Raw genomic sequence first — 11,906 nt, forward strand, 5'->3', positions numbered from 1 at the left:
ACTATGGGACTTAACGTCTGAGGTCATCAGTCCCCTAGAACTTAGAACTACTTAAACCTAACTAACCTAAGGACATCACACACATACATGCGCGAGGCCGGATTCGAACCTGCGACCGCAGCGGTCGCGCGGTTCCAAACTGAAGCGCCTAGGACCGCTCGGCCACTCCGGCCGGCAATACGTATATCCGCATTCCTCTCAACAGCGAGTAGGTCACCTTCCGTAATGTTCGCACATGTATTGACAATGCGCTGACGCATGTTGTCAGGCGTTGTCGGTGGATCAAGATTGCAAATATCCTTCAACTCTCCCCACAGAAAGAAATCCGGAGACGCCTGGACGTGCGGTCCATGGTATGGTGCTTCGACGATATCTGTCATGAAATATGCTATTCAATACCGCTTCAACCGCACGCGAGATATGTGCTGGACATCCATCATGTTGGAAGTACATCGCCATTCCGTCACACATTAACCCGTCAAGGTCGCTGATGTTCCACTTGTCGCAGCCATCCTGGATTTTTGCCCAATACTGCATACTATGCCAGTTTACGTTACCGCTGTTGGTGAATGACGCTTCGTCGCTAAATAGAACGCTTCCAAAAAATCTGTCATCGTCTCGTAATTTCTATTGTGCCCAGTGGCAGAACTGTACACGACGTTCAAAGTCGTCGCCATGCAATTTTTGGTGCATAGAAATATGGTACGGGTGCAATCGATGTTGATGTAGCGTCCTCAACACCGATGATTTTGAGATTCCCGATTCTCGCGCAATTTGTCTGCCACTGATGTGCGGATTAGCCGCGACAGCAGCTAAAACACCTACTTAGGTTGACGCTTCCCATGTGGCAGAACACTTCCTGTGTCCTTAAATAACGTAACTATCCGGTGAACGGTCCGGACACTTGGATGATGTCGTCCGGGATACCGAGCAGCATACATAGCACACGCCCGTTGGGCATTTTGATCACAATAGCCATACATCAACACGATATCGACCTTTTCTGCAATTGGTAAACGGTCCATTTTAATACGGGTATCACGAAGCAAATACCGTCCGCACTGGCGGAGTGTTATGTGATACCACGTACCTTCACGTTTGTGATTATTGCAGCGCCATCTGTCACAAAGCGAAAAAAGTGCTCCAACTAAAACATTCATATTTCTTTACGTACTGCATGAATATGTAATAAAAATGTGGGTTCCTATTTAAAAAAAAAACGCAGTTGATATCCGTTTGACCTATGGCAGCGCCATCTAGCGGGGCAACCATAGCGCCATCTGGTTTCCCCCTTCAAGCTAGTTTCGTTCTTTGTAGTTTTTTCGTTTGATGCTTATTTCGTGAGATATTTGGCCCGGTCACTACCAGTGGACCACCCTGTATAGTGACATACTCTCGATGATTGCTATTGGTGTGTCGTATTGTGTTGACACATTTCTGTTCCAATGTCACCCTGTCAAAACAAGTGTTTACTTTATAATCATACCGTGCAGTGACTACCTTCGATGAACAATAGCAGTTTTCTGCTATATTGGTTGTTTGGACTGATTTAACATTAACATTCAGTTACAATATTCCTAACAGCTACAGTAACTTACTAGGTAAAATCTGTATTATGCTAACACTGTCCTAAAAACTCAAAAAGGAAATGTAGAAATGGTAATATCCATAAAAAATTCTGATATAATCGCTCAGTTTTGTCTGAAGACGCATCACTTATTTACATCACCTTTTCGGTAAAAAATACTTAAGAAGTAAACTGAACTGCTTAAACAGGTGACATGTAGAGTATGTTGCGATAGAGTAACACTTCTGGTTTTATGTATGCGACATAAAAGAATGTGCTGAGCACGATATGTGATACATGACAGAAAATGTGCTTGATAATGTCTCGCGGTCGAAATTAGCTAATAGCACGATTTTAATAAAGCACAATACAGCCTACAACGGACAATGTGTTTCTTATTGCTTGAACAGTGTTACTAACAATGTTTTATAGCCGGCCGTTGTGGCCGAGCGGCTCTAGGCGCTTCAGTCCGGAAGCGCGCTGCTGCTACGGTCGCAGGTTCGAATCCTGCCTCGGACATGGATGTCTGTGATGTCCTTAGGTTAGTTCGGTTTAAGTAGTTCTAAGTTCTAGGGGACTGATGGCCTCAGATGTTAAGTCCCATAGTGCTCAGAGCCATTTGAACTGTTTTATAGGCAATCAAATTTATCATGGCAGTGAAGTTCAAAGATGCTGTAAACATTTCAGAAGGCAAAAACAGTATATAGTGCGTCGCGAACATGTTGCTTTGCAGTGGAGGCAAGCAAAAATTCCCATTGAGTCTAGTAAGTTTCACAACTCTGTATACTGAGAAAACTCCATTATTTGACTTCTTCAGGATTCGAATGCAGATTTTTTCTGTACAGGTAAAGAGCAAGGAAATCTGCTCCCGACGGTTGACAAAAGACAACTACACAAGTCCTCGAATTATGGTACAAGGCCAGTGATAACTTAACTCGCCTTCGAACCCAGCCTTCAGGTCAGTGTCCGCAACAACAGCAGGTTTTCAGACTATTGTTCGTGAGAGGGGAGGCTAGAGCGTAAGATCGCACTGCAGCTGGCGAGAGAAGTGGCTTGGCTCGCCTACGTGTCCGAAACACTGATGAAGCGAGACGCGGAAGGAGGAGAAAAGAGCAGGTCCCGTCGGAAGCTGTGTTGGCCGGGAAGAGCCCGTAATGCGCGTGGGAGCAGGCGGCGCGCGTGCCGACGTATCTAACTGAGCGGAACACGCCGGGCGCCGGCGGTGGTGGGGGCGGTTGTGGGGGCGGGGGAGAGGCCCAGGCGTCATAAATCACGGCGAGGCAGCCGGCGGGTGGCAGGGGGCCGGGAGGGGGGCCCGTCACGCGCGCTATCTGTCGGCGCCCAGCCGACTGCAGAGCCGCCGCGTGGCCAGTCGAGGAAATTAATTAGCGAGACAAGCGAGCGCCGGCCGCCCGTATTGACTGACAAGTGACGGCCGCGCCGGCCAGCTGCGCGCGATGCGATGCGCTGCAGACGCGGGGGATTCCCCCTCCCCGCCCAGGCGGGCGCGGCGCGGCTCCTGACAGCCTCCGCCCCATACATCACGGCCGCTCGTCCGGCGGCCCTTAGATAACCGGACCAGCTCACTGGCGCCACTCCGCGCGGCGGAAAGTGCCGCCGCCGGAATCGTAATTATAACGCCCGGCGAGTCGCCGACGCCCTTCACCGGCCATCCTTTCTTTATGCCCCTCTGCACTTCTTTCTCATAACACTGCTCACTTCTCTCTAATAACTCTACACAGTTTGCGAAAGGAACGTTTGATCTCTTAAGTATTTTCTATTCATTGGGCGTGGCCTAAATCCACGACTGCAATTCTGTAAGTTTTCTAAAATCATAATGTGGCACACCGTTAAAACTACCAGTTTCGATCAAACTACAATGCATCCTCAGGCATAAAAATGACATTAATTACAGTAGAGCCCACTGGTGATAATTTGTTTCTAGAGCAACGTTATTCATTAACTGCGTCAAAATTATAGAATGGAGGAAAGTACTGAATTTATTTATTTGTAATTTTCTTGGCTGTTTGGTTCTGATGAGGTCATCTGACTCGTTTGACTTTGATGCGTTCCACCACAAATTGCTCTCCTCTGCCACCCCCTTCATCTCCCACCATCGCACCAAGTGTTCCCAGTTATTTGTTGAATGTGGTCCACTCTCTCTCCCTCTCTCCTCCTACTGCTTTTACCATCTGCAGTTCCCCTAAGCAACATGAACCTATTCCCTGGAGTCTTAACACAATCCCTATCATCTGTTCCTCCTTCTTCTGAGTGTTTTCCATATGTCCCTTTCTTCGCCAGCTGTGCGGAGAACCTCCCCATTCCTTATCCTGCCAGTCTACCTAATTTTCAAAAAAAAGCTCTTCCATTCTCTTCTTTTCGAATTTCCTTAGTCTTCGCTTATCTACAATACAGTGCCGTGCTACAAGGGTACATTCTCAATAATTTCGTCTTCCCCTAGACCTTAGGGGATAATGCAGTTCCAAATCAAAAGCGTTCTTTCACTACGTCTACTCTGTGGCCCACGAATTTGACGTGAACTTCACTGACAATCTTATTTCTGCTACGTTTTCGTCTTTCTTAGGTTTATACTCAGTCGATAGTGAGTACTCCTTAGACTATTCAATCCATTTAACAGGTCCTGCAATTCTTCGTAACTTTTACCGTGGGTAAGTTATACAGCAGTACACCTGAAGGATCGGCAACCCTTCGGAGGAAGAGCCATCGCATGCACACATACCTCCAAGGCGTCGCCTCCAAGGACTAGGGCCTTATGCGACAGTCATATCGTAAGCTGTTGACAGTGTGAGGAGGGGCGGGGGGGGGGGGGGGCAACGCTAGGGATCTAATCCCTCCTCCGAGTTACGTGTGCGGAAACAGATCCACAAAGTACCTCAACGCATCCGCTATCTGTAGCGTCACAGTTTCACTCAACGACAGTTCTCCGCCGACGCACGCCTGATTAGGAGACAGAGAGAGTTTTGTTTTAATTTATACGAGAAATTTTTGTTTCTTTCAGTGTCATTTTGTTAATAAACCTATAATCTGTTGGTCTCGAACGTATTTGCTGTTAATCATCTCAATAAGTGAGATACTGCAAGAAGGATGTCATTATCGAAACTTATCATTGGTACCCTGCATTTTAATCCCGCTCCCTAAAAATCTGTTTTGTTTCTGATTTTTATATTAGGCAATATGGTAATAGGGCAAAGCGCAATACCAGGCTCAAATGGTATCTTCTTGCAATCTGGCATTCCTGCATTCAATAACTTTGATGCAGTCAGTGTGTGACGTTGATCTAGATGCCAACGATTATGATTGGACACATAGTCTGTAATTAATGTCATCTTAACGCCTATAGGTGGTCTATTGTTTGACTGATAATGGTTTTTATTATTTTTTTTATTTACACGTCAAGTTCCATAGGACCAAATCGAGGCTCAAATCTCCAAGGTCATGGAACGTGTCAGTACATCAAATTACAACTTAAAAATGATAACAGATAAAAATAAATGTTTACAAACCCGAAAAAAGTCAGTCCATAAGTTTAAGTAAACTCAATCCACTATGCAACAAGAATGAGCTTAATTTTTCAAGGAACTCCTCGATAGAATAGAAGGAGTGACCCATGAGGAAACACTTCAGTTTCGATTTGAAAGCGCGTGGATTACTGCTAAGATTTTGGAATTCGAGGGGTAGCTCACTCAAAATGGGTGCAGCAGTATACTGCACACCTTTCTGCACAAGATTTAAGGAAATCTGATCAAAATGCAGCTTTGATTTCTGCCGAGTATTAACTGAGTGAAAGGTGCTTATTCTTGGGAGCAAGATAATATTGTTAGCAAGAAATGACAGTAAGGAATATATATATATTGAGAGGTCAGTGTCGCCGGCCGCGGTGGTCTCGCGGTTCTAGGCGCGCAGTCCGGAGCCGTGCGACTGCTACGGTCGCAGGTTCGAATCCTGCCTCGGGCATGGATGTGTGTGATGTCCTTAGGTTAGTTAGGTTTAAGTAGTTCTAAGTTCTAGGGGACTGATAACCACAGCAGTTGAGCCCCATAGTGCTCAGAGCCATTTGAACCATTTGAGGTCAGTGTCAAAATACTCAGAGTCATGAAAAGGGGTCGACAAGAGGTTCGTGAACTTACACCACTTATTGCCCGATCCTCCCGTCTCTGAGCCAAAAATATCCTTTTAGAATGGGAAGAGTTACCCCAAAATATAATACCATACGACATAAGCGAACGAAAATAAGCAAAGTAAACTAATATTCGTGTCGAACGATCACTCACTTCCGATACCGTTCGAAAAGTAAAAATTGCAGCATTAAGTCTTTGAACAGGATCCTGAACGTGGGCGTTCCACGACACTTTACTATCTATCTGAACACCTAGAAATTTGAACTGTTCAGTTTCACTAATCATATGCCCATTCTGTGAAACTAAAACGTCAGGTTTTGGTGAATTATGTATTAGAAACTGTAAAAATTGAGCCTTACTGTGATTTAGCGTTAGTTTATTTTCTACGAGCCATGAAGTTATATCATGAACGGCAATATCTGAAGCTGGGCCAATGTTGCACACAACATCCTTTACTACCAAGCAAGCGTCCTCAGCAAACAGAAATATTTTAGCATTACTCGTAATACTAGAGGGCATTTCATTCATATATAAAGTTACAGGAGTGGCCCCAACACTGATCCCTGGGGTATCCCCCACTTGACTGTACCCCACTCAGACCCCACACCACAGACATTCTCAACATCTTGAATAATGACTTTTTTCTGCCTGTTGCTAAAGTAAGAGATGAACCAATTGTGAGCTACTCCCCGTATTCCGCAATGGTCCAACTTTTGGAGCAATATTTTGTGTTCTACACAATCAAACGTCTTAGTTAAATCAAAAAATATGACTAGCGTTCGAAACCTTTTGTTTAAGCCATCCAGTACCTCACAGAGAAAAGAGAATATAGCATTTTCAGTTGTTAAAAGATTTCTAAAGCCGAACTGTACATTTCATAGCAAATCGTGTGATATAAAATTATCAATTATTCTTACTTACACAGCCTTTTCAAAAACTTTAGCAAACACTGATGGCATAGAAATAGGTCTAAAATGATCTACTTTATCCTTTCCTCTCTTTTTGTAAAGCGGCTTTACTACTGACAACTTCAATCGTTCAGGAAACTGACCATTCTTAAAGGAAGAATTACAAATATATACGAAGACAGTAAATTGTTCTCGAAAGAACAGTTACTGTTGATGACCGTGCAGCTTTTCCCTGGAATTTAATTACAAACATGGCTAAATACAGGGCTAACATGTGCAGCACAGTACTTTAATATTCTGCTAGGCACTCCATCATATCCATTAGAATCCTTAGTCTTCAGTTATTTAATTATTGACTCAATCTCCCCCTTGTCTGTATCAACGAGGAATATTTCAGACATCGATCTCAGAAAGACATTTGCCAAGAAAGTTATGTGATTCCCTGCAGAAACTAAATAATTTATTTAATACACTATCAATGCTCAGAAAATGATTCTTAAGTACTGTACATATATCAGATTTATCAGTAACAGAAATATTTTTACTACGAACTGACTTTATTTCGTCGACCTTGTGCTGCTGACCAGACACTTCCTTCACAACAGACCATATAGTTTTAATTTTATCCTGTGAATTAGCTATTCTATTTGCATACCACATATTCTTTGCTTTCCTAATAACATTTTTAAGCACCTTACAGTACTGTTTGTAATGGGCTACTGTAGCTTGATTGCTACTTCTACCATTTTCATATAATTCCAGCTTTGTTCTACAAGATATCTTTATCCCACTAGTCAGACACCCGGGCTGCCTATCTATACTGCTAGTACCCCTTTTAGAACGTGCTAATGGAAAGCAACTCTCAGAGAGCAGGAGAAATGTTTTAAGGAAAGCATTGTATTTATTATTCTGTTATCGGCACTATAAACATCCTGCCATTCTTGTTCCTTCACAACGTTTAAAAACTCTCTATTGCTGTTGGATTAACTTTCCTACATAGTTTGTAATTGTATGTGACATTTGCTTAATTACAAAAGCCTTTTAGTGTTAAAATTTGTTCATCATGGTCTTAAAGGCCGTTCATCCTTTTACCGACAGAATGCCCATATAGTAATGAAGAATGAATAAAAATATTGTCTATGGCTGTGCTGCTGTTCCCCTGCAGCCTAGTTAAAAACACAGTCTGCATCAGCTCGTATGAATTTAGGAGATCTACCAACATCACCAACATCCTTTTTCTTGCACCATCATACACAACATTTATATTGAAGTCACCACATATAACTAATCTCTGGTACTTCCTACAAAGTGAATCAAGAACCGTCTCTAGCTTGAGCAGAAATGCTCTGAAGCCAGGGTTAGGGAACCTATAGACAACAATTAGAAGTTCAGTTTCATTAAATCAACTAACCCTGCACAACATTCAAATATCTGTTCAGTGCAGTGCTGTGATAGCTCTATGGACTCAAACTGAATACTGTTCTTTACATACATAGCCACTGCCCTTTCCCGCATCTCGTGGTCGTGCGGTAGCGTTCTCGCTTCCCAAGCCCGGGTTCCCGGGTTCGATTCCCGGCGGGGTCAGGGATTTTCTCTGCCTCGTGATGGCTGGGTGTTGTGTGATGTCCTTAGGTTAGTTAGGTTTAAGTACTTCTAAGTTCTAGGGGACTGATGACCATAGATGTTAAGTCCCATAGTGCTCAGAGCCATTTGAACTTTTTTTTTTTTTTTTTTTTTTTTTTTTTTTTTTTTTTTTTTTTTGCCACTGACCCACCCCGCTAGGACTCCTTGAGAAACAACCAGCTATTCTGTATCCTGGTAAAGAAAGCCTCTGAATTATCAAATTTTTTAAGTGGTGCTCCGACATACCAGTAATTGCAGAGTCAACATCTATAAGCAATTCACTAACTTTATCTTATATTTTGATGAAATATGCTAATTCCTTCTTTACGTAGAAACATGACGTCCTCTGAAGGTGAACCCTTAGTTAGAGGAACTTCCTTCAAGCAGGTATACCTATAAGCTGACTTCAATCTATAAAAGGTGCAGCTCTAACACCAACTACTACAGGAATTTTTCCAAGAGTGATGCCACCACCACCCACTACACTGTCACCTATAAGCTTTGCCAGCCTCCCCTTCCCATACCTATTGAGGTGTAGGCCATGCCTAATGAAACCCGATCTACTGATGGACCCAACTGGCACCATTGAAATGTGAACCATGCCCTCTGCCATCAGCGCACCCCCAGCCCCATGGTAACGCGCCTTACAGCCCCATTAAGATGAGGCTGATCTACACTTCCTGCAACTTCTGGCCCACACCTCTACTGTGCGATCTACCTAGCAACAGAACCTTCTTCTTTCTGTTAGACTTTTCAACTGACATAGGCCTCCTAACTGCTGAGGACTGCTGCATGTTCCCTACATCTACAGCTACAAGAGGCTCCTCTCCACTCAACTCTGACAGTTGGTCAAATCTATTGCACATACACATAGTGTAACTGTCTGAATACCTCCTCCTCCTAGCTGCCTTCTTGCCAATTTCCAGTTCCCATTCCCCACCACCCTTCAAGTTCCAACGATACACCTATGGTGAGAAATAACAATTTTTCAAACATATTTAAAGCTGTAAATTATCGCCTCCTTATCGCACTTCTGAAAGTAAGTCTCATTTGCACTCTGTATGGAAAATATGATAGATGAGATGGCCTGTGTTACAGCGATATGGTTCCGCCCTTCGTTGATAGATAGTAGTTTCTTTCTGGGAATGCACACTTTTTAATTGATTGGACTGTGTGCTATCGAATGAACAGCGTCTTCATTGCAGTTAAAGCTTAGGCAGTCTACAGCACCTTTCATCGTATTTTGAAATCGTAATATTCTCCCCCGTATTTGGGTAATGGAATACGACGGACAAATTGGAGTTGAAAACGTATGCCTAGGGTGAATGAAATTCAAATTGCAGTCAACATGCGTAGCCACTCTTTTCTTTTTTTAAGAGTGTTTTAAGCACGGGTTGTCAACACAGTAATTTTCGGTCCATATTCCAATCAAGAGAGTCATTTAATAAGGTTTAAGATCGCAGCAAGAGACCACCTCAGTCACTGAGACAAGGCAAGCATCGTTTGAAATTTTTTTAAGGGATTTCGATCCGCAGAGGAGCTAAAATGGTCGGGAGCCTTACAGGAAACCGAGCGAGGTAGCACGGCGGTTAGTGCACTGGACTGTCATTCGGGGAACGGCGGTTGAAACCCGCGTCCGGCCTTACTGATTTAGGATTTCCGTGATTTGCCTAAATTGCTTAAGGTAAATGCGCGGATGGTTCCTTTGAAAGGACGCGGCCGATTTCCTTCCCCGTCCTTCCCTAACCCGAGCTTGCGCTCCGTCTCTAATGACCTCGAGGCCGACGGGACGTTAAACTCTTCTCCCCCTCCTTACAGGAGTCTCAACATTGGGTTACATTCTAGGAAGCCTTCACTGCATCTATATGTAGACAGTTTCCCATCACCTCAAGAAAACTTTTTAGCTTGAATGATATTTGCCGAAGTTCTTTTTCCATTTTCTGAAATATTCATGTAAAAGGTTGTGTAGTATTGGAAGATTTAAATCAATACGGGTTTATGCAGTGTTCCTGTTTTTGATATATGGTAGTCACTCCTTGCCAGAGTTTTGTACTGTGAGGTTTGTGCTCACTGCAATGGAATGAATTTTGCTTAAGGCATTTCTGATCCTCTCTCCGATGCAATGTGCCTACAGAACAGACAAGAACACCGAGGGATGAGCCCAAACACTATCACCGCAAGATTGAATGCCACCTGGTAGCGTTGCGAGGCACATGATGAGCTGAGCAAAGTGCAGGTTGACCGAAAAAAACTGGCAGAGAAATTATTTATAAGGCTGAAGCAGACTTACCCTTATTAACGAACTGAAGAACTCCTTGTCGCTGAACATGAATGGCTGCCTGTATATTTATAGCAAGACGAAGCAACAGCTGGACAACATTGTACAGAGTGCATGAGGTGTTCGGTGATGAGAGGACAACCAGCAGAGGCAGTGCCGTCTCCTGCCGAACTCGATCGCGTGACCTGTGGTTTTTAGCTGAGAGGAAAAGCTGAAGTGGTTAGGTGTACTCCTGGAGTGATTTGTCTGAGCTCGGTAAACAAGACCACAGTCCCAGATAGACACGGAACGGAACATTTATAAATAATAACAACAAAATCACATTACTGAGTTCCACAGTAAACTGCTGTTATATTTAACACAAGAAAGTCAGAAGAAGTTCTTTTTCAGAGTATACACATCTCTCCCCGAGCACGTAAGAACTGCAACTGCTAGGCGTAGCTGACAAGTTCACTGATTCCAAACAAACGAAATTGTATGTCCAGAGGCCGGCCGCTGTGGCAGAGCGGTTCGAGGTGCCTCAGTCTGGAACCGCGCGACCGCTACGGTCGCAGGTTAGAATCCTGCCTCGGGCATCGATGTGTTTGATGTCCTTAGGTTAGCTAGATTCAAGTAGTTCTAAGTTCTAGTTGACAGATGTGAAAATTACCGAACTATCAGTTTAATAAGTCACAGCTGCAAAATACTAAAGCGAATTCTTTACAGACGAATGGAAAAACTGGTAGAAGCGGACCTCGGGGAAGATCAGTTTGGATTCCGTAGAAATGTTGGAACACGTGAGGCAATACTAACCTTACGACTTATCTTAGAAGAAAGATTAAGAAAAGGCAGACCTACGTTTCTAGCATTTGTAGACTTAGAGGAAGCTTTTTACAACGTTAACTGGAATACTCTCTTTCAAATTCTGAAGGTGGCAGGGGTAAAATACAGGGAGCGAAAGGCTATTTACAATTTGTACAGAAACCAGATGGCAGCTATAAGAGTCGAGGGGCATGAAAGGGAAGCAGTGGTTGGGAAAGGAGTGAGACAGGGTTCTAGCCTCTCCCCGATGTTATTCAATCTGTATATTGAGCAAGCAGTAAAGGAAACAAAAGAAAAATTCGGAGTAGGTATTAAAATTCATGGAGAAGAAGTAAAAACTTTGAGGTTCGCCGATGACATTGTAATTCTGTCAGAGACAGCAAAAGACTTGGAAGAGCAGTTCAACGGAATGCACAGTGTCTTGAAAGGAGGATATAAGATGAACATCAACAAAAGCAAAACGAGGATAATGGAATGTAGTCAAATTAAATCGGGTGATGGTGAGGGGATTAGATTAGGAAATGGGACACTTAAAGTAGTAAAGGAGTTTTGCTATTTAGGGAGCAAAATAACTGATGATGGTCGAAATA

The sequence above is a fragment of the Schistocerca nitens genome, chromosome 6, assembly GCF_023898315.1.
Source record: "Schistocerca nitens isolate TAMUIC-IGC-003100 chromosome 6, iqSchNite1.1, whole genome shotgun sequence".
In the NCBI taxonomy this organism is placed as follows: Eukaryota; Metazoa; Arthropoda; class Insecta; order Orthoptera; family Acrididae; genus Schistocerca; species Schistocerca nitens.